The sequence below is a fragment of the Myotis nattereri genome (assembly GCF_964212035.1).
Source record: "Myotis nattereri genome assembly, chromosome: 12".
Taxonomy (NCBI): domain Eukaryota; kingdom Metazoa; phylum Chordata; class Mammalia; order Chiroptera; family Vespertilionidae; genus Myotis; species Myotis nattereri.
Window position 1 is genome coordinate 69,170,082 of NC_138087.1, and position 24,404 is coordinate 69,194,485.

General features: G+C 45.4%; 1 protein-coding gene across 2 annotated transcripts in view; it reads left to right on the plus strand.

Moving 5' to 3' along the window:
* The first annotated feature begins 3,487 nt into the window (after positions 1-3,487).
* BRINP1 (BMP/retinoic acid inducible neural specific 1) overlaps positions 3,488-24,404 on the plus strand; it is a 150,238-nt gene continuing 129,321 nt past the window's right edge. Inside the window, exon 1 of one of the 2 annotated variants that reach the window (XM_081103008.1) lies at positions 3,488-3,892. The gene's annotated coding sequence lies outside the window, so the exon portion shown is untranslated. Of the gene's footprint in view, positions 3,893-5,404; positions 5,582-24,404 lie in introns of those variants that run through there. The other variant, XM_081103009.1, reaches the window with a different exon arrangement.

The following is a 24,404-nucleotide window of genomic DNA, read 5'->3' on the forward strand; positions in this document are numbered from 1 at the left end:
TCACTGAACATTTATCTATATTTCTTGTCTATTTCTACAAAAAGGGCTGTTTACCTGCTTTTTTATTTCCCTATTGGCTTCCACTTTCCAAATTCTCAAGCTCAACTATAATGAAGCAACCTATAAAATTTAAGGTCAGACTAGAGAGCAGAAAAATCATCCACTCTAGAGATCTTGAAGCTGGTTCCAGGTAAACATATCCATGAATGAGATTGGCAAATGAAATGCCATGCAAAACTTTGTAGGCATTTTTGTAAGTATATTTTTCAGAAGAGAGGGGGTCTCTTGAAATTGTGAGGTTCTCAAAGGGGTCTATGACTGCAAATATACCATGCTTATCAAATCATCATAATGGGAAAATAAAAATGAACCATCACATTGTCTCATTAAAATGTCCTTGGCGAAGGTCCCATTTTATATCACCCAAGATCTAAAGACAGGAAGTTCCTTCTTAAGTCTACCCCAATTCTTTGGCAGCTTCTCCACATGCAAGCCCTTGGTAAATTCAGTGGAAATAGCAAACAGCTGCTCACCAACACCCACCCCAAGGAAAGAACAAGACATTTCTCACATATCTCAAGCTGCCTTAAATGTTCTTTCTTTGGCAAAGGAGAAAAAAAAAAGAAATATATTTTTGGCCTCTAAACCTTTTCCCACCCGTGTGCATTTCTGCAGAAATGTTACCCAGATGGTCCGGATTGCTTTCTCCATAAGTCATTAGGAATGCTTTACACTGACAACTTTTCTGATGACCCAGGGGTCTTTGGAGACTTTTTAAAATGGCTCTCTTAGCCTTTCTTCATAAAAACAGGGGAGCTAAACAGAGCCACATGCAAATGAAGTAAGACCTGGAAAGGTTGGCGTTTTATTCAAAACTCACAAACCATAGGGTTTGGTTAAGTCTTACATCTGTCCATGCAAAGCCTTCACCTCCTCCTGCAGGGACAAGAGCCGATACACACTCCATTGGCACAAAGGATGCAATGGTCTCAGCCATTTAAGTTGATATTTATGGTTGAGTGTGGTGGCCCCATTAAAATCCTAAGCTTTTCCAATACCCCAATGCTTCTCCATTGTTTCCAGAAGCCGCAGTAAAGATTTTGGACTCAGACTGGGTGTGGAATTATGCCTTGGCATGCTACTCAAGTTTTCCCAGCTCCCATTTCCTACGATGTAAAAATGGGATAGTATTACCTTCCTCATACCTCACAGCATTTTGAGAATTATCAAATGTAAAATAGGAAAGCTGCAAATGAAATTCCAGGTGCATGGTAAAAGTTCAAAAGCCCTCTCATTCCCTCTTCTCTTTTATTCTCACAATAGTTGGAACTGGGAAGGGCTCTGTGTTTCCTGAGGGAAATACTGGCTGTGTGGGGTGGAGGAGAGGAAGAAAGGGAAATGTTCCACAGTGTGAAGTCCTCTCTTTCTAAGGCATCTGGACCACAGCCCATCTTGGGAGGTCCATTAAGAGAGAAGAGCTAAGAGGAATCAGTCTGTAACCCGGGCCTCCTCAGAAGCTGCCTAACTAGGTGTTTCAGACTGATTTCAAAACTACATTCCCAGCGGGGCTGCTGCTGCCTACTCTCACTCAAGGAGAGGTGATGGAGAAACAAAGAGAAACGAAGGAAAGAATAAAGGAAGGGATAGGGTAGAGAAAGACCGAGAGAAAAGGCTTGGGAGAATGAAAAAAGGAAGGGGGGAAGACCAGGAGACGTTAACCTGGACAGGAGAAGCAGTGTGTGATGGTGAGTGGTATCTCTTTGTGGTTGGGATCAAAGTCAGAGCTGTCTCAGGAACCACGGCACAGAGTCTGAACCTGGGACAGAAGCCCAGGGAAGGGGGAAAAAAAACGGTCCTAAGGAAAAAGAGAAGTTTTCCCCTGGCAGAGAGAGAAATCAATCACTGCCCTGGTCAGTGGCTGGAGAGCTGTCCGTGGTGCTGACTACCCCTCATTCGGATGAGAATGAAGCCGAAGCAGAGAGGAGCTTTGAACTGTAGCGCTACCCTCTTCTCCCTCCTCCTCCCCCTCCCCCCAGGCCTGTATTGCTGAAACCTAGGCTCATTCTGGTTAGTTCTCTGTCTCCTCCTCATTTCTCACTCAAAAAAAAAAAATGTATCTTCTGTTTTGTTTCAAGACTCCTCTTCCTCTAATTCACTTAGCCCCTTGGTCCTTCTGGGTCTCTGTAGTTCTCACACCTCTCCTAGCCTCCTTTGCATAATAATGGCGTTAATAACACTAGCAATCATAATTACAGATAACATGCTTTGAGTACTTGCTAGGTGTCCGCAGAATTTTAAGTACTTTTAGCTACATTAACTCATTTAAATCTTACACCAACCATGTTAGATAGGTAGTTATACTCTCTCATTATACAGGTGAGGAATTGAGGCTTAAGAGGTAAGAAGTGTGACCAAGATCACATTAGCTGCAGGATTCCACCCGGTCTAGAGCCTGCACTTTGACTGAATCCGGGTTCCTTTGAATTTCTCATCACTTTTCCCTTATTGCTCCCTGCTCCTCCATCTGGTAGCTTCGCTGGCGCTGCCTGCAACTGCCTAAGCTTCCAGGGGCTAGGAATCGTCCTTGCTGATTTAGTTGATGTTTAAAAAGGAAGCGAAGGCAGCGAACAGACTGAGTGTGCACCGTGTGAGAATTCCGAGTGTCTACTGGCCTCCTTTTCTGCCTCGGGCAGAGGCCCCGTGTTGGCCAGGGCAGCGTGCATCTCAGGCTCCATCTCCTCTCTTTGGCTGCCTCTCTGTGAAAGCCTTCGCCCCCGCAGTACCCTCGCCCTTTCCCTGCCTCTGGTTTGATCCAGAGAACTTTGCGTCCCCTCAGCTTCTCACGCCTACATCCTGCCCACCTAGAGAAGCGCTTGCTTAATTCTGGGAGGTTCCGTGGGCTCCTGCCTACACAATCAGAGAAACAGACCGGCTGAAATACTCGTAGAGAGGCGCATAGATACAAACGGACCCACACGGGCACCTCCCCAGACAAAATCGCACTCAGATACACACAGACACACAAGCACCCGCATACCCAGAAACAAGCAGATAGTCGTGACTCGCACCGCTACGGACGCGCTTTAAGAACATCACGATGCGGGTTTCACAGTCCCTTTCGCTGCTCACACACGGGGACGTGCCGCCCCATAGCCTCAGACCTAAGAGAGTCCCCAGTGGCCCAGCCTCAGCCCATCCAGGTCCCCCCTCCCTCCAAAGAGGCCTCTCCTCCTCCTCCTCCTCCTCCTCCTCCTCCTCCTCCTCCTCCTCCTCCTCCTCTTCCTCCTCTTCCTCCTCCTCTCCTCCTGAACCCCTCCATCGCCTAAAGATGTACAAAACACTACTCAGAATAAACCGGGCTCTGGGATCCTCCCTTCCCACCCCCCACCCCCACCCCCGGCCCGCTCCCCCATTCATTTTCGCCCGTCTCCCGGTAAGCCCCTCCCCCGGCGTAGCCCGGCCTCCTCGCTCCCCGCCCAGAGACCGCGGCGCACTTGGACTTCCCTCTCCATTCGCTCGCTGCCTCGCTCCGGGTCCCCACGGCTGCGAACTGATCTGGCGCGGGGGGAGGAGGGAAGCGCAGGCGAACGAACGCAAGAGAGAGAGAGAGGGAGAGCGAGCGGGAGAGCCAGAGCGAGAGCGAGAGAGCCGAGGGGCAGAGGGACTAGTGACCGCCTTCCGGAGCCGGGATTCATGCCTGTCCTCGGGACCAGCCAAGGGGACTTGACGGCTGAGTATGAGCCAGGCTGCTAGGAGCCAGGTACCCTCACGCCTGCAGTCCCCTCGCCGTTCCCGGGATGCGAGCTGGACGCCGGGCTCTCCCAAGTTCCCACCGAGCCGAATAAAAAGCGTCCGCCCGCAGCTCTCCGCCAAAGACGGACATTGACTCCAGGTAAGGCGGCCCGGGCGCAGCGCCCCGCAGCCCATCTGCCCTTGGAGACGCCGGGCCGCAGGAGGGGCGCCCCCGCCCGCCCCGCCCCCGTTCCTCTCGGCACCTTTCCCTCTCCCCTCGTCTGCCGCCTCCGAGTCCTCTTAGGTTCCCGGGAAGGGGGGTGGGGGGGGGGGGGCTCTGTATTCTGGGGTGGATAGGGTTAAATGCGGGTTTTAGGAAGTGGCGTGTGTGCTCCCAGCGCGCTCCCGACGTGTGTACCGTGGTAGGAACTTGATGTGGTGCTAGTGTGTGTTTGCGTGTGCAGCGTCGTGCGTTTGATGCGTGTGTGCTTGGTGTGTGTGTGTGTGTGTGTGTGTGTGTGTGAGAGAGAGAGAGAGAGAGAGAGAGAGAGAGAGAGAGAGAGAGAAGAGAATGTGTGTATATACGTACCCGGGAGGGGTGAAGAGAGGTCCTATAACCTACTTACGGCACGATGTGTGTGTGCATGTTTGTACGTATGTGTTTGTATGTGTCTTTTTAATTAGGTCTCCAGCTTACACGAAAATGGGATCCTTACTATGGGATCACGTAGGCTATTGGGAAACCCGCTGTGGACTTCCTCCTGGGGCTCTGGGCTTGGGGTTTGGGGAGGATTATGGGGATAAGGATGGTGCCTTATTTAGCCCAATATTGGTACCCATGAAGGAAATTCTCCAAAGGATGCAGACCTGCTAAGGCTTGGACTCACCATTTCATATGAAAGAAATGGCCAAACCTTGAGGCAAGGAGATGCTGTCACTTTAAATTCCACACTAGGCAGACTCCAGCATTCTGATGGGAATTGGGAGTCACTGGATAGTGGGTGACAGAGAAAGGGGGAAGTCGGCAGCGGGCTCCTTATCTGGGGCTTGACAAGTCCGGGATAGTCTGCCCGCTTCTTCATTTGGAATTTTAACAGCATAACAGCACCTTCGGCTTCTGGTGCTTTGGGGGAGGATCTGGGCAAGTTTGCATGGATCCCCCTAAAGGAAAAGGAGAAAGAGCCCTCGGGGACTTGCTCATCCATCATAGTTCCACAGGATCCCAAATGCCTGCAAATTTCATTGGGAGTACGCGCTGGGTAATACGAAAGGAGATGGATGGGGTGCTTCCCCATGACAGATTCCTTCTTCCCTTCCCCATCTCAGACAGGCTTGGGGAGCCCACGAGAATATCTTCTTCCTAAACTGTTCCTCCTCATGGCTCCCCTGGAGTTAGGAGGACCCTGGGAGGAGGCAGAGAGGCTGTGTGTGTGTGTGTGTGTGTGTGTGTGTACACTGAGGGAGACCTACAATTTGGGAACAGGTTGTGGGTGGGAACTCGTGGCAGGATATGGCGGTAATTGACTTAAATTGCTGCCCTGCTGTCTGTTTGCACCTCACATCTCTTGCTAGGCTCCAAAATACTGCCAAGGGCACAGGGGTGGTGGGAAGGCTCTCAGTAAGGAAGACAGTTCAGGCCAAGACCCTCTTTCCTCTTTCCTCCACCTCCCAGGAGGCTCTCTAGGTAAGTCCCTGGGCCACCCTGGCTAGGTCCTGCTGGGCTGGGACGTTGAGGCCAGCCATTGATTGGATTCCTGGCGGCCTCCTAAAGGCTTGCCCTACTCAGCAAAAATGCTGAGTTTTACTGCTGTTCATGGCTTCCAGATTCGGCAGCTGTTACTTTTCCAAGGTAAGAGGCAGCCGTTTGCCGCCGTTCAGCTCTCAGAAGCAAGGCTAGGGGAGGACAAGGGCTGAGGGGCTGGGACATAGCCTCTTATCTGGCTAGAAAGGGGCTGCTGAAAAGACCTGTTGGGGAAATAAAAGTCGAAATATACATGTCTTAAAAATCATTTATATGTATGTATATATGTATCTTCTGGGGAGAAATAAAAGCAAACGTGTGTTGGCAGGAACCTGCCCTGACGGGTGGGTGGGGGTGCTACTTGCAAGCACTTGCAGACACACCAGTCTCTGGCCAGAGGCTGATACCTGAAACTGAAGCCTTCATAAGGCTACAAGGAATCTGTTCCAGAAACTCCATCAGACCAGAGCTCCCAAGTTCATTCTGGGTGGGAGTGTGAGGCAGAGGAGATCCTATGTAAGGAGCTGCTCACATTTTCTCTCTTTCAATCCATAGACAACCAAATCTGGAAGGACTGTTAAAGAACAGACAGGCAGGACTCTGTGGCCCAGAGAGGGAAGGAGAATTCTCCAACATTCTCTAGGGAGTTGGTGGTATGCCCAGGGCTAGAACCTGCCACCCAGATCAATGCCACGCTGCCCAGGGACTATATCTTGCTCCTCACCCTTATCCTGCCACTGTGCTCTTACCCAAGACATTCGCCGTCTTCCTTCATCAAACACTTTTTGAGACGCATTTCAAAGCTGCTCCGTCTGGAAACATGATCCGGGAGAGAAAGGGTCTAATGCCTCAATCATTCTCTTCACTAGACACACACACACACACACACACACACACACACACACACACACTCTCACACACACATAAACATACATTCTTTCTCCAATGCCTTCAGAGAATTGCACGCAGGCAGGGGTCCAATACGGGCTGTGATTGTAGAGCATCTGAACTGTACCTGAGCTCTTTATTAAGGTATGACTGCGTTGCATAGAGCCAGGTGTATACCCATCCACTGATGCAAATACTTCAGGCCAACTAATGCCTTTATGTTATTGAGAATCTTGCCCTTATGCATATTATACATCTCCCAGTCACAGGAGCCTGTGTGGGCACACATGCACTCATACAGGCGTGCATACACAGATCCAGAAACCTTTCCTACTTGCTGTATTCCCCCAAAGGGAACTGCAACCTCCGCACCAAATCGTGTTCCCCTATGTAAAGGCATCACCCAACAGGAAGACTGGGACTCATGGTCACACAGAAGGAGAAATATAAAGGCCTATGAAAGATAGGCTTTTGAGAAGTCAGAATCAGGCCCTCACAGAAGTATGTACCCAGACCCTGAGATGAGTGTTTCGGGGGTGCAGGCAAGCACTGAGGGAAAAAATGTGCAGGTTTCAGGACCATCTGCAATAACGCCTTTTCCACACAGGTTTTTCTGGGGCTGGATGGCACTTGGGTTCCCAGAAGGGGGAGCTGTGACTCCATTTCAACCAAGGAGAAGCAGCTCAGAGATTCCAAATCAGCTACTGGGCCCCTGTTGAGTTTAGATGGCCCAGCTAAGGCTGCAGTGAATTTATTTGAAGCACTACAGGTGGGGACCTTCACGACACTCTCCCCTGCTCAGTCCAGATAAAACATCTTGGGCTTGCAAGAGTTTGTGCCATTGACCACAAAGTCATCATATTTGTGTGGAAAGATCTTTCTTTGCCCAAGGGGCCATCAGGTGTGTGAAGACACATTTTGTGATTTGCATCCTCTAGTTTGTCCCTTCCCAATTCCTTAGACAAAATCATCAGCACGTATCCCCTGAACAGGCCACTAAGGTTAGACATATCCTGCCATTCTCTCCCTGCATCACACTTGCTGAATTCCAAAGATTAACAAATTGACCAGTGAAACCCTGGTAATCATGGTTAAGGACAAGATAGGGGTCATGGTTAAGGACAGGTAGGGGTCATGCGAAAAGGACAAGCCTTCAGAAGTAATTCCCCAAATAATCCCCTCATTGTTTTCCACTCTAATCCTTCTGCTAGGAATACCATTATCTTCTCTCTTCCATTTCTCAACCTCAGTGTCTACTTTTAATAACCCTACCCATATTTCAACATCCAGCTCAAATGACCATTCCAAGAGGTCTTCCCGAAATCTTATTTTGGGGATTAAGCTCTTTCTCCCCAGTTCTTTCACAGAAATGTCTCTGAAACCCCATTTTAACTGTGTCTCTGTTTGCTTTGCTTTATAGCTCTGTGGGTGTATGTCTAGCTTGCCCTCTTCCATATGGTCTTCTAATGAGCATTTTTTTTAAGTCCCCAAGGACTGATACATAATAGTTGCTTTATAAATGTTTGCTATTGCTATTTTCCAGTCTCAACAGAAGCTATAATATCTCTCTCTCTCTCTCTCTCTCCCTCTCTCTCTCTCTCTCTCTCTCTCTACTTCATATTCACTCAAAGCAATGCAATCATGGCTTTAAAATTGTGTCACTATGCCCACAACATAGGGATGGCAATGATGATACAGAAGGTAAAATTCTGTCCTGCTTGAAGAGAGCATTACCCTACTGTGTTCTAGGGTCTTTAGTTCTGTTCTCATTATCATCTTTCTTCTCACCCAGTGCGGCAGATACAGCCCCCTTTTCACAGGACAGTGAACTCATGCTGGCTAGTCCCTGCCCAAGGTCACATAAGCAACAGAGAGAGGATTGGAGCCTAATTCTTGCTTCAGCATCTCTACTCTTTCCAGTGTACCACTGACTTAATGGTAACCACTGTGAATGGCAAACAGGATCGGGTTGTTGAATAGATGCTAGGAATAGCGAGGGGCTTATTACCTCTTTGAAATTGATGTTATGGGGGAGTCAGGGGGTGATTGGATCAAAGAATCTGTCTTTTCCAGTTTCTCAGTAACCAAATCTTCCTCCTCATTCAAGAAGCAGGACTCCTTTTCGTAATACCCATAACACATGGCCACTCAGTCTCATTTTTAGTACTTTTAGCAACAGCAAACCCATTACCGCACAAACCAGCCTTGTGTTATATAGAAAGAGCTTTATTGGAACCTTGACCCTAAATCTGCTCTCTAAGTCTGTGAAGTCATACAGCACAAGTATAATTCCCAATAATCCACTCTTCAGATGCTATGGAAGCATGACCATATCACCACCAGCATTCTCTTTTAGACTCCATTTCATAGCCTCGTCTCCTGCAACATTCGTTTGGGTCCCTCACCAAGCTGGAAGTTGTCTTGTGGACATTATCTAGTTTATCTCACTTTTAAGGGTTAGAAGCCACAAAATCGGGGAGGGTGACCTGAATCTAATTGAGAGAAGGTTACAAAGGGTCATTGATTCATTCATTTATTCAACAAATATTTATAGGGTGCCCACTATTTTCCAATCTTTGCTCTAGGTTAATACTGTGAAATAGAACTTTCTGTGATAATGGATATGTTCTCAGGGCTGCCCAATATGCTAGCCATTAACCACATGTGATTACTGAGCACTGAAATGTGACTGTATTACCAATGAACTGCATTTTTAATCTTATTGATTTAATTTTATAATTTAAATAGTTCTATGTGGCTCAGGACTGCTGTTAGTAAACAACACAGATCCAGACACTAGAGATAGCTCATGGACGTAGTCCTATTCTCATGGAGCTCCTAGTATAGTGGGCAAGATGGACAATAACTGATTCAAAAATATATCAAATAATTTCATATATAGTAAATGCCCTGCAAATAATAATTTGGGGCAATAGGCTAGAAAGGAATGTAGATGGTATGATGTTTGATAGGATAGCCAGGAAAAAACCTTCTCTGAGGGGGTGGTGTTGGAGCTCAGATCTAAATAGAAGGAACCAGCCATGTGATTATGTGGGGAAAGGATATGAGAGGTAGAGACAAGAACAGAGATGAAGTCACTGAACAGGGGCAAGCTTAGGAAATCTGAGGGGTAGTGTGAGTGAGCTTCTGTGTCATAAGATAAAAATAAGAAAGGTAGGCAGGGGCCAGATCACAAGATGAGGCCTTATACAAGATGAGGGGATGAAGAGTTGAGACATCCCCCGCCCCCCGCTCCCCCCCCCCCCCCCCCCCGGCCTTGGATTCTCCCCGTTTGGGAAGCAGGTAGTCTAAGGACTTAGCTGAGCAGAGTTTGGGGATTGATAAAAGGTCATCATCAAATACTCTCTCATTGGCTTTTCCCCGTGTCCATATTTCATCAGTCATTTCAATGAACTTTTCTAATCTTCATCTCTAGTCCTGCTCTGAATGCTGCTACATGCTCTGGAAATACCTAACTCTAAAGGGAGGGGGAGAAGCTGGGAGAGGGGAGATGGATAGGAAATGAGGAAGGGAATAAATACCAGGCAAGAAGGTAATTGAAATGAAATCTGGTGAAAAAAGATGAAAGCTGTTTGGATTGGCAAATATTTATTGCATATCTCGTCTGGGAAAGGCCTTGAACACAGTGACTTGGGGGGTGCGGTGGTGAATCCTGCTAGGTGCTGGCAATCTAATAGAGGAGACCTGCAAATTTGTAAATAATTATCATTCACAGTTGACTGGTAATTGTTATTTCTGAAGTTCTCAGAGAGTTTGGGGAAGTGGAAGATTAGCAGAAGTTACAGAGGTGGTGATGGTGAGGAGGAGGAGGAGGGAGGCCATGACGGTAAGGTCTTGGAGATCAGAGACTGTGTCTTTCCATTTTATATCCATATTCATTCTAAATGTCAGGTAATAAGAGAACAGGGACTCGGGGCACCTGACTCTAGTCCTGGCTTCTACCACTGTTTATCTGGACCATCTTCCGAACATAACTGCCCCCTTCCTGGGCTTGCCTTTTGCAAAATTGAGATGGACCAAACTATGGCCTATCTATGGAAGGGGCTTGCTAAGCTCTTTGGAAATGCTGCATGATGGCATGCCTATAAACGCAGGGAGAGACACACACCATGGCCCTGCTTCATCCTGAGAGTGAGATGTCTACTCCGAAAGGAGCTGATCTTAAGGAAGTCATAGCCTGGGGCACATCCTCTGGCTCAAGACAGGGTGGCCGAGTGGGGTGGATGTGCTGCTATGGTAACTCTTACCATCAGAGGGATTGAGTGGTAGCTTGAAAACCACCGTCCTTCTGGAACACAGTAGCCTGCCTAGAAATCCATAGACAGTCCTTGCTACTGAGGGGGCAAAGAAGACAATTAAGAAGATAATGAGGCTGAGGAAAAGTCAGATTAATTTCTTTTTTTCATATGAGGGTGAAGGGGATCTTTGTCTCTCAAAGGAACTCTCTTTTAGAAATTGCAGGCGGACTTCAGGAGAATAGACTAAATAGACCGAGTGTGAGAAAGTTACGAGTGGTAAATTACCCGGCCTGTCTGCTCTCCAGCGGAGGACACACACAGGAATTAAGAGAGCCTGGTGAGGGCTCAGAATATATCATTCTGAACAAATCCCGTTCTCCGTTGGCAGAGATTTTTCTCCGGGGTGCAGAGCTGCATGCAATGATGCTGGGACCATCTTGGGAACAGCTAAGAGACTGTCTCCCACAAGGATGCGGAGGTAGAGTCATAAGGCAATTAAAGCAATCACTTTTGTGTAAACTGCTAAGGTCGAAGCAGCGGGGGGTCCAAGTAAATGACCCCTCTGAACAGCTAGAACCTTTTGTGAGGGTAGCCCAGTACTGGCCCAGAGAGGTTTCTGAGATAGAATTTATCTTGCTGTCCAGCGGTCTGGCAGATGAACCAGTGGGAACCTCTGGGAGAAATCAGGGGTCTTGGGGTGATGTGGAGCACATTACTGATCACAAGCTGCTTCGGGCGGACAAGGAGCAGGCATCTGGGATGATTGCTTTTCAAAGGACCCACTCCTCCAAGCGGTCAATTCGTAGTCGCCATTCCAAGAATATGTGGCCCACTAACACAGGTGGAACCCTGAGGGGCTGTGGAATTCCTAGAGACCCTGAAGCCCCAAGATACCCCAGAAAGAGCCCTCCGAGAGCTGTGGCACACATCTGCCTTAAGTCCATTTCCGTTTACATGTTCATAGACAAGCTACGTTTCTTGTGGAATGTGATGGGCTCTGAGTTTATAGCCACATCCGAGGGGGAGGACCAAAAGGAGCCGTGGCTGGCACGTATAGACATCTGCACAGGGACCATTACAACAATAAAACCAGTGTTTTGGCATCCTTAGGAATGTAGGGAAAGATTGAAAAATACCCGGCAGGAGGTGGCAGTACAGTTTTTCTGCTGGGACAGTGTTGGAGGGTTGACCCTTTGAGATAAAGTGGTTCTCACCAGATGCCATCGCCAGAGACAGCAAGGCAAGGGAGGGCTGAGCGGGGTCATAAGAATTTTATTCTGAATGCGCATCAATACGACAGCCTCATTCAAACTCCAGTGAAGCCTTACACATGATTCTGAAACCGTTACCTGATCAGCCACAGTTTCACCTGCCCTGTCCTCCCGCATTCCTGGCAGTGAGGATTACAGATGTAGGCAGAGGGTAGGATGGAATGTGAGGAGGTTCTGGAAGGATCTTCTTCCACAATATTTAGAGATGGCTGAAACGCCACAATTATTAAACCCCTCTCGGGAGTGGCGAAGCGAATGCGCGGAGCATGTCGTACATTCTTTGTGCCCCAGTGTCAGCCTGTCAGAGAGGGCCTCCGCGCCCACCTGCATCTCTGTTATGCTCATCTGACTGCCCTGTGTTTACCTAGTTATCTTCTTCCTCACTATACTATCAGCCCCGAGGAGGCAGGGACAAGTCAGTGCTGTCACTGCTGTGTTTCCAGCTCCTGGAACAGTGTCTGGCATGAAATAAATGTTCAATAAACAATGTTTGTTTGTTTTTCAATGAAAGAACGCAAATCACATTTCCTAAAAGTCTGTGTTCTATACAGGTTTCCTCCGATGCCACACAAGAGTGTCTTTTTCCTTTGCATTCTTGCCAAGACTGAATTAAACAAAAAACAAGCAAACAAAAAACCCAAAGTGAAAACAACAACAACACAACACACAACCTGTTAATGCTATATGGCACCACATTGCTATTCTCATTTTTTATTATTGGTACACTTCAGTATTTTGAGGTTTTTAATAGATTTATTTGTATTTTTAGCTAGAAATCCCACCCCCAGATCACATTCTTTAGTAGATGAGCTTAGGATCATATCTGCACTCAAGTTCCACTAATAGGGAAGAAGAACTCTGCCATGAACCTTTCCCCTATATCTGTTTTTCTTCTCCTTCCTACCTATTCTTAACCCCATTCAGTATTCCTTTCTTTATACATACCTGCGCATATGTGTGTGCATGTATACTTAGAGAAACATCATACATACATTCATATGTGTGTGTGTGTTTATATATATATATATTTTTTTTTCTTTTTTCTTGCAACCTCAGGCTGTCCCAATTCATGCCATCTCCACCTTTCTGCTTCATAAGCTGCTTTTAAAATTGCTACTGTTACCAGAGGTGGCTTTGGTGATTCCGTTCCCAAGAAAAATAAGATCTTAGCTCTGGCCCAGAGTTAGAACAACTGGTCCTCGCCTCAGCACACTTGAACCTCCACAGCTTAAAGGCACAAATAAACACACAAAGCTAAGGTTTGCTGCCGAGGCACTGTGAAGTTAAATTACTATTTTAAGAGACTATGAAGCTGGCAGCCAGAAAGCACTGGAAGAGGGGAAGATATTCATGGTGTCGGCAGATAAAGGAGAGAAAGGAAAATTCAGGTCTTAAGGAGATTTAAGAAGCCACCCTGCAGTGGCGCCATTTATAACATCCCCTGAAAGGTGTAAGATAGATGCCTTTCTCATTCAGATTCACAGAAGACCTGGATGCAGGGCACGGCCTGAATGACAGAATGGTGGAAGATTTGCAACAATGGACCTGACCTAAGACAATATAAACCCAGCAGCAATCATCAACCTTGATTTGGGGAGGCCACCAAGCTGCTAAGAGCTGGACGGATGCCTCAGAGGGGTGGGTGGCAGGAGGGCAGTTCAATGAAAGAACATTATGTCCAGTGTCTGATGATATGGGTTGAAGACCTACTGCTATCATTTATTGTATAACTTGGAGCAAATCCTTTCACCCCTGAGCCACAAGGCCCTCGTTGGGAAAATGGAGAGAATAATTCCAGCTTCACAGTGTGACAGGAAAGGGTAGATGACATAGAGCATGTTAAGACATGCAAGCACTTGGTGAAATAAATGGTAACAATGAGGAAGAGGGGAATCGTGGGGGAAAGGATGATAAACACAGTTCACGCAGAGCGAGCAGCAGGCTAGGCTGTCAATCAGCCGCTCTCCCTATGCACTTCCTGAATACGCTGCTCTTACAGATTAGAGCACCAAATCAAGAGCTACAGTGACATAGGCTGCAGAGGGCTAGGGTACGAGAACCAGCTCAGATACTGTGGGATCTTAAAGAGAAAATAGTTTATATCTAAAAAGTAAGAGACAGTTAAGCTGGACTATGATGAAGATAACTTTCAGCTCCAATGGCTGAAGATCCTATGTCTCTTTCTGGTGGCTGACCCATGGGAATACAGAGAGTAAAGACATCTGCCTCAGTTATTTAACATCTTTCAGAGCCTTTTCCTACTTTTAATCTCTCCCCTGATTACTGGTATCACATGGCCATATAAGGGGCAGGGGATTGGTACAAATGATTGAGCAAGCTCCTTTGCAAGGTAGTGCCTCGGACCTGGTAATGATCTCTTTCCTACAAGATATTTCCAGTTGGAGAACATACCTGGGGTCATGGGCAACATTTCATCTAATGCAACAGAGTGTAATAATAATCCAAAGTAATAATAGTTAACATTTATATAATGTTGGTGATCTGCCAGGCAACGTTTGGAGCACCGGTCATATAGACTCATTAAATCCCCACAATATCTCTTTGAGGAGTTGCTATTGTCACCCTCATTTTATAGATGAGGAAACTGGCACAGGAACATCAGGTAATTCGGCCAAGGACGCAGAGCTTGCCAGCGGCAGAGCTGGCATCCAAATTCGAGCGTCCCAGCTTTCAACCACACCTCCAGGCCGGACAGAAAGAGTCCAAATCTTTGGCACTTCCCTGACTCAGGGTGTGGACTTGGGCAAATGGAGTCACTGTACTGAGCCTTGGTTTCCTCATCTTGAGATTGGGAGATGCAGCATCTGTGCATGAACTTGTTGAGAATATTCACCAAGTCATTCAGAGTGGTTGTAGGGGAGCCACATTTATACGTTAGAAAGAGGAATGACGATAGAGAACACGTTCTGGAAAATGGGGCTAAGAGCAATACCTCCCTGGCAGTCTTGAATGTCACATAAATATAGCACTTAGCAACATGCCCCATATATAGTAAGTGCTCAATAAATGATTCTTATGGCATTTATCGACATGGACATATATGTGTACAAAATACTATGTATAGCATGCCTGTTTTATAAGATGCACTTACTATTTGGGTGGTTATCTTGGGGTGGTAGGTTAGGAGGGAATTCCATTCTCCCTTTTATGCTTACCTATATTTCCTAATATTTCTCTAATGAATGTGTGTTACTTGGGTAAGTAACATTTTAAGTAGTAGAATTTGGGGCATCAGGGAACCAGCGTGAAATCATACAGAGTAGTTCGTGCTGAAATTGGAGCCACAGCATGTTAGGGAGCAGAGATGAGGTCTGTCGGTGTGAGCCATGAAGGTAGGTGGAAGAAGGGCATTCCATGCAGAGAGTGGGAGAGGAAATAGTTCCATGTGACTGGAGGGCTTGTGAAGGGCTGGATGCTATAAGGCTTTGGAACTCATCATAAGTAATCTGTGTTTAGAAAATTGTTGGTAGCTGTTAAGAAAATGTTTGACTTGATTAGATCTGGGATTAAGGAAGATGAGGAAGCGGGGAGGAGGGAGTCTGGTGGCCCTTTATCAGGTTATGGTCACGGTTCAGATGGCAGAAGATGTCCTTCCAGACAGACTGGGCAGTGACAAGGGAGTGGACGTACTGGGGAAACACTGATGTGGGACAAGGTAGAGGGAGGGTTTAAGAGTGACTTCCTTGGAGGTTATGCAACATCTAGGCCTGCTTTCTCTAAATAGTGCTTCCACAAACAGCAGGGTCTCAATTATCTCACCCTGGGCTGTGAAATTCTTTAAAAAAATGTTCTCAAAACAAAATTAAGTTTAATTTGCTTTAATTGAAAAATAAACACATGCCATGTACAGCACTCGCAGGAGGAGGAGAAAGAGCTGGGAAATGAAATGAACAGTTGGGTGTGGTAGGCCTTCCATTATTGGAAATCCTGAAAGGAGAATTGGTATTGATTGAAAAGATGAATTCAGAGTTAAATTCAGGGATGGGAGGTGTAGGCCTTCTCTTGAGGCTTTGGTTTTTGGTTTTCTTAATCTTTTGTGAAGTTATTTGTATTACGATTAAGAGCATGCTAAGGCAGCTGTGGGATAAACGAAGGAGTGAGCACTGAGCTTGGGGTCAGAGAATTTAGTTTTCATGCTTTCCCTCTCATTTTAATTGTGTGATCATTGGTAAGTTGTTTTATTTGTTAGCCTCAGGCTGCTCATCTGTAAAATGGGGATAATAAATCCAGACATCATTGGATTCCAATGAGGGCTATGTAAATATTACACATGGAAATTCTAGTGTACTATTAAGAGATGATGGAGAAAGAGGAGGAGGAGGATGAATGAGGAGAAGAAATGAGGAAAAAAGTGGAGGATGGTTAGAAAGAGGCATGGAAAAGCAAGAAGAGGAAGTGCACTGCAATGTGTCTAATTGCCTCATTCCATGACTCAGTAATTATTGAGCGCCTTCTAGATTCAGGCCCCGTGTTGATGCAGGGGAGGAAAAGGCAAGCAACAGCCGAACCTTGCCTCTGTGGCAACTATATCCTAGCAATAGATATTCTCAATCTCTAGGCCATGGAATGGAGTTCAGGAAGAAGATGGTACTAGATCAAGTGTTTGGAAAGCCTTGAGATATAGTACAGGAGCTCTTATTGGGCATTTTCCTCTCTTTTCACAACCATTCTGTCTTTCCGATTCCTGTGTAGATGCTTAGACCCTGACTTAGGTTCTATCTGTGTCATGGGGAAGAGTCTGATAAACACTTTTGCACCCAGGCGTAGGAATTGCAAGCTCAAGACGTCAGAGTCTTATAATGTTGGTATCTGACAATCATAGTGGTAGAATTTTAAGAACTATCAAACCTTGGAATCAGAATCTTAGGATAATAAAAACTCAGAGTTAGGATCTCACAGACTCATAGAATATAATATTCACAGAATATAAAAAATAAATCTTAGTACTGCCAAATCTTAAAAATCACAGAATAAAAAAAAAAATCACAGAATCATGAAATTAGAGTGTTTTAGAAGAAAATGGTATTTTATGATTATCTGGTCCACCCTCCTGCCGAGTTCATGGGAAATACTAATATAGCATTAAAAAAATGCAATCATTCTTGAGCATCTTGATACAGGAAAAAGGTGTCCATAAGGAAAATAGAATGCTTAATAGCACTAACGGTGAATATATTGGCCAGGGGCACTGATGGTGGAGACAGGTGGAGTTTCTGAATATTGTAAAAGTTTGTGGTGAGATGATTGCTGACTTTACTGACATCTGCAACAAACACTTACCTTGGTAGAAAACGGAAACAAGGTAGGAATGAATGACTTTGCTCACTGACCATCCCTGCTGTAATTATTCATGGCTGCCAATCTTAGCCATGTTGTCATTTTGGAAAATAGTCCCCTAAACATTGGTCTCCTTTCTTTGGACTGTAAGCTCCGGGAGGTTAGTAGTGATAGATGTTTCTATATGGCACCTGTAAAGTTCTAGAAGTGCTTTGTATGGGGGGGGGGGGGGGCTTTCCTGGTGTTCAGTCTTCCTGTCTTTTTCCTCAGAGGTTCCTCTTGCATACACATGGTGCACTGTTTGGTCTACATCCTTGCTGATGTTTCCTCTGAAGTATTGGCTTGTTTTGTCAAGACTTTAAAAAAATTTTAACCTGGCACCCATTTTGGGTACAACAGGGGTTCCTTCCACATTCTCTCACAGCACCTCCAATTGAATCGCATCGTTAGACAGTATAGGAAGCACCTGCCTAAAGAAGTGTGTAGCGTGTGTAGAGCTCTTTGCAGTATGCCATGGATGCTGTGTGTGTGTGTGTGTGTGTTTACATGTGTGTGTATGTGCTGCTCCTATACAGTGTGAGTTTGGGTATTTTCCACATGAGTATGCAATTGCATTTGAACGTATTCATGAATTCCTATGTGCATTCATATGTGTATAACCTTATGTGGAAAAGAAAGTGCTCATGAATAGGTAAGATATGTAAATGATTATGTGGCTTTTGGCATACCTTTGTTGAACATCTACTGTGTTTCTGACAATGAAGTACGTGCTTTCATGGATGCTACTCTATTTGATTTTACAACTCTGAAGTAGTTATTGTAGGCATTACAGTTTCTATTTTGAAGAGGGGTCAACTAAGGCTCTTAGAATTGAAGTGATCAGGGCTGGTATTTGAAATGGAGTCTCTCTATAAAGACTTTTTTGTTTACATGTGTGTTTTTTGCATTTTATTAAAAAATTTTTGTATTTATTTTTATTTTCTTTATTGATTAAGTTATTACATATGTGTCTTTATCCCCCCCCTTCTCCTCCCATACCCCCGCTCATGCCCTCACCCCCCTGGTGTCTGTGTCCACTGGTTATGCTTATATGCATGCATACAAGTCTGTTTATATGTTTTTGATTTGAGTGTGCAGGTGTGTGTGTGTGTCTGTGTGTGTGTGTGCATGCATCCTAATGCTCATGGACATGTGAGTAAGCATGCATTTCTTTTTTCACATGCATTTCTTTGTATGCATGGATGTGTAAATATGTGGATATATATATAGCAAACATATATACACCAGCTGAAGCCATAATCATCCAGCAAAGTAAATTATGTGCTTGGTCTTGGGGGCAAGGGAGTGTGGATGGAGTGAGCTGTAGGGGAGAGCATCTGAGTGACAGGATCTGTACCCAGGTTTTCAGCCCACGTGCTTCCCCTCCCCTGCACGTCCCCTCACAATTTCCTGTGCTGGGGTTTTCTCAGGCTCCCATCTGAACCCACATAAATCTCAGGCAGTCTGACACCCCGCCAAGCCACATAAACATTCTGAATTCACGGCACTGACACTCCAAGGGGCTGAAATAGAACTTTGAAATTCTCCTTCACTTTTAATTAAAAAAAGATTTAAGCCAACCCTGGGTTCCCGGTTCTATTTAACTGCGACTGCTTTTAACCGGTGTTGTATTTTTATTGTTGCAAATGTGACGCACCGATCCATCTTCCTTGTAATGCTTCTCCGTTTCGGCTCCATCTGTTGAGGAGAAAACATTTGCAGAAATCTCTCGGCTTCTCTCCAGGGGCTGGAACTTCAGTTGTAGCAAGGAATGCGGTGCAGGAAATGGGGGTGGCCATCAAGTGACATGAGGAAATTGGAAAAATCTGTTCGAGATATCTTTTTGATTATCATTTGCCCAAACGAAAGGTTCTCCCGTATACCCAGCCAGTGCCAGTGTGTTCCCCCGTGTATGCTGGCACCCCACATTTCGGTTTTTTTTCGTTCTTCTTTTGCAGTGGAACCATCAATTCTGGTCTCATTTTTGTTTGCTCCCTATTCTAAGCTAGATCCTATATAGTTTTTCTAATAAAATATTAGTTCTTAATAAGGACAGTGTTTGTTATGCAAGGGGAATTGTACTAGGCATTGGAGGACTAGAATTCAAGTCCTTATTTCGCCCTGTTTGAACCTGGCAAATGGCTCAAAATTGAGTTGCCATTTGCTGGGAAAGCCCCAAGATGTTGGGAGAATCAAATGGTTCAACTAAAACCCAAAAGCTCTGCAAAGTGTGAAGTGCTGCACTCATGCTACCCATATCTGATCCTGCTGTTTCTCTGTTGGTTCTGTGTGTGTGTTCTTTCATTTAGTTATTATTTATGGGAGGATGCTGGATGGGCGCCATGCACCAGGCCCTGCCCTGGAGTGGGCGATGCTGTGTGAATGAGGCAAAGTCCGTACCCTCCATAAGCCCACATGTATGGCAGCATAACATGGAGGCATGCATAGGCTGTGGTTTCCTCTTCCTGGAAGATCATGGGATTCTTCAATATTCAATTCAAGGAATGACTTTGAACTGAATATTAAAAAATAAGGGGTTTATTTGGTTTGGTTTGGGGATAGGATAGGAGAGCATTCTGGGCAGAGGGATTGGCTTGGGAGAAGGTAACAGAGGGGTAACACAGAAGGGACATGCTGAAAATATCTGCCGGGAATCCAGAAAGCAAAGGCGGAGATGCCGGGAAGAGGCATGGCTAATAATGGGGTAAAGTGACACCAGCTACTAGTAATAGTTGACATTCAGAGGGGGGAGGGAGCCATCATAGATGTAATCAAGGAAGTAACCCAATCTGATATTGTGATTTATAATAAGAAATGTATATTTGGTCTGCATCCTTCTTTCTGGCACAGAACTTCGAAAACTCTTGGGATTTCGTGATGAGAGAGATAAAGGTGTCTTTTGTTATGTTAATGAAATAATTTTCAGCAAAACATGGGTGGGTGCTGGTTGCCAGTGAGCCAACCTCTGATGAAGGGGTGGGACTCTGAGCTCCACCCCACTGACCTCAGGAAGGGAGAGAGGCTGCAGGTTGAATCACTCACGAGTGGATAATGAGTGAATCAATCATGCCTATGCAATGAAGCGTCTGTACTAGTAAAAAACCCCAAAAGGACAGGGTTCTAAGAGCTTCCAGGCTGAGGAACATGAGGAGGCGCTGGGAGGGTGGTGCACCTGTAGAGGGCGTGGTGGCTCCGTGCCCTTTCCTCATACCTTGCTCTATGCCTCTCTTCCTGAGCTCTATGCAGCTCTCGCTGTTCCTGAGTTATATCCTTTAATAATAACCCAATGATCTAGTGAGTAAACGGGGTTCCTGAGTTCTGTGAGCTGCCATGGCCAATTAATCAAACCCAAGGATGGGATCTTGGGAACCTCTGATCTATAGCAGGTCAGTCAGAAACACAGGTGATAGCTCAGGCTTGCAAATGACATCTGAAGTGTTGGGGGAGTGACATTCTTATAGGACTGAGCCCTTAACCTATGGGATCTGCTGCTATCTCTGGGTAGATAGTGTCAGAATTGAGTTGAATTGTAGGACACCCAGCTGGTGTCCAAGCATTGCTTGTGGTTGGCATAGCAGCCTCACCACCACCACCCCCCTACCCCCATCCCACATTTAAATAGGTCTCAGCATAACAAAAAAGGGAAACAAACATAATAATAGCTGCATTTTACCAAACACTTCCCTATATTTATGGCAGACACTGTGTTAATGATTTACATTAATCATGTCATCAAAGGCTCAAAAAAGCAGATGCTGTGGGAGAGGTACCATTCTGACCGATGTGGAAACTGAGGTTAAAAGAGTTGGCATGACTTGCCAGCATAGACAGGGGGCTCCACTGTTTGAGCCCAAACCAGGCCTGTCTGCCTGCAGTGTCTGCTCTTGTTCTCTTTGCTATGCAAAGTGGCATTGCAGGCATCTCTGGTTAGCTCTGGAAAGGAGCTTCGAAAGAGGGAGAGGCTGAGCAAGTAACATTTATGGTTACTCCTAGAGTGAGAGATTTTCTTAGAAGTCTAAAAAGAAGTCACTCTGATCATGGAGTTTCAGGTAAAATTTGTAACCTTTATAGGGAGACATTTTGGAGCGAAGAGGAGAGTCTGTGTGGGTAACTTCCTGGTGCACCCAGGGCAGGAGATGGAAATTGGGAGGAAGTCAGGTCTTCGGGCTTCTGTTAACTAACATCCTGCACAGTGACTGTAGGGGGTTCCTAGGAGACACCTGACATTTCTGGATGATGTAATGGAAGCTGCCTTCCTTGGCAATTCACCAGAGACAGAACTCCAAAGTGAAAGGGCCATAAAGCAACCCATACACTTCATTTTTTTGTCCTTCGGTAATTACATTTTTATAGCATTTTTTAAATCCTTGAAGGAAGAGCCATAGAATCATATCCTCTGTGTTTTGAAATGACTCTGAGATTTTTAGTCTCTTGCTCGATTTATGAATGCCAGGGTCCCCACCCCTTAGTTCCACCTCGGTCTATTGCCACCATCTCTGCCCAGTGGACTTCCCTTTTTGCATGCCTTTTGGTGCTCTTCTCCTTTGGTCAAGACTTGTAGATTGATGGCACTTAAATGCTGGTCTAAAATGTGCGTCTAAATGTGAGGAGCAATCTTCTATTTTGAGATTATGCCCTCCCTATTTTATGTTGCTGGGTAAAGTGTATGTTCTCTTATAAAACACTGGTAATAGTAATTGCAACTTCTGTTTAGTTAAATGACCTTTTCTAGAACAAGAATACGTTGATAACTTCATGTTGGTCCCCCAAAAAATTGGTTTTATACATTTGACTTGGCTATGGAGCTTGAAAGACAGATGCTGATGCTATAGTCACACAGAATAAGTCCGTTTCTCATCCCGCATTCAACTCCAGAACACTACTATCGTTATCTTCATGTATTTTATCATCTCCTGTAATATCTTGGTAATGTTTTGCCCATGGTAGGTCATCATTAAATGTGTGATAATGTAAGTGATCTCCAGATAATCAAACATGCATTATGTTCCGGGCTGCTTTATGTAGTGAAACATACACAGCAGTGTAAATGAATTTCAGTTTGATATGAAGCTTACAGTCAAGACTTCAGAGTTGAGTAAGTTAGTAGTGAAGGGCTTAGAGTCTGGAACCAGCCTGCCTGTCTCACCTGAACTGTAAAGTGGGTATAATAAATGCCTCATATAGAGTTTGTTGTGAGTTTACTGAGGTAAAGATGTTAGAGGAGTGCCTGATACATAGGAAATGCGTAGTAGATGGTAATCTCATCGTTAAGGGTCACATGATCAGAAATGACAGAGTTGGGAGCCCAGGTTGACTTGGATCCAAAGACCAGGTCCATGTTCCTGCTCCATAGCCTGATTGTTGAGTAAACTTGGAAGTCACCTAACATCAAATTCAGAACTAACAGCCAATAAGACTTTGAGAAAGCTAGTGTGGGTTGGATGGAGAAGTAGAAAAGCCTCCATGAAGAGGAACCTTAGAGGATGAGCATGGTATTGCTGTAGAGGAGGCAGTGAGGTGAGTGGGCCAAAAGCTGATGTAGCCTATGGAAAAGATGTAGAGCCACCTAGTTTCCTCTTTCCAGAAATTTCTTTGAAGTATTAGTCAGATTATTTGTTGCACTTAACATAGAAGATACTGAAACTATTGCATCTGATGGGACGTTCTTTTTTGTAGTGATACCCCGAAATAGAATTTCCATTCTCCCAGGCATTGACTACCCTCATGAAGACCCTTCTTATCATAAGGGGCTGATGAAAAGATGAAATGAACATTGACAGTGGAATGAAGGGAACTCAGATTGTTCAAGTGTTGTTCAGGGTCTGGAATTATTACCAAGTGCACTTAAGACGGGATCCGTCTGGAAAGGGCTTCTGCATGACGTGCGTGGAATCAGATGTGTGTTTGTGAATATTCAATAAGACAGAGGTTGTGGCTGCTTCCGGCTCTCTGGATTTTGTTTGTTGCCAGAGATTAGGCTGCCATCTGGATAATACCTGCCTCCAAGATGTTGCATGGATTCTTGCTGATTTTCAACAACGTTGGTCAACAGTTCCCTTTGTTTATTTTTGTGCAGAGAGGAAATGAATGCTGGAACATGACGGTTATGAGAGGAGACTGGGGTGGAGGCAGGAAGCCTAGGCTCTGTTAGTTATGTGCTTGGGGGATCTTGATAAGCCACATCAGGGGTTGAGATAAAAAAAAAAATTAGGCATGAGCAGAGGCTGCTGAAAGGATGATCTGATTAGAACCCCTCTTAGGAAAAGAAAGGCATTTGCACAGTTGTATGGTGGCTGTGGCATTTGAGGTTGAATGTGTGGTGGGAAACTGGGAGGTGGGGGTTTGTTCAAAACCTCAGCACTGGGTATCAGATAAGCATTGCAACTAGAGCATCTTGGAAGTCCGTATGTATGCTCAGACATTCACCTGCTTATACAGCGAGACTGCGTGGAAAGGCTCCTCTTTGTGCTAGAGGCTGTGGTTAAAACGATACCTTCCTGTCTGGAGTTGAATCAACCGATAAATATATATCATACACCTACTGTGTGCTAAGTGCTGGTGATAAAAGTGAGCAAGACAGTATGACTTTGACTTTTAAGGAGCTTGCAATTCTGGAGAAAGAGTAATATTAATCAGATAGAGGATAATATGAGAGTGCTAGAACGTGCACATGTATATATGTACTCCAAATAATAATAATAATAATAATAATAATAATAATAGTAATAATATATATTTATTAAGCATTTGCTATGTGCGAGGCACAGTACTAAAACATTTTGTATGTACTGTCTCAACTCATTTTCCATGCCTCCTTCTGAAGGAGGCAGAAAACAGTTACCATCCCTATTTTACCAATAAGAAAACGGTTTCAGGGATGCTAAGTAAGTTGCCCAAGGGAACCAAAGAATAGCAACAGAGTGGGAAACGGACTGAGGGCTGCTGACTGCAGTGCCCGTCCCCTTAGCTTCTCTCCGTCTGTCCTGACTCCCTGACACGTAGTAGGGACTCTGGAGGAAGGGACAACTTCATGGTTGTGTTCTGAGATGAGGCAGAGGCAGGAGAAATGCTTAAGCTGAGCACTATGGGTTTAGTGAGAGCTCATTAGGAAGACATGTGGGAAGAGCATTTCATGGTGTGGGAACCACGCAGAGGTCTGAACCATCCCAGACCTTC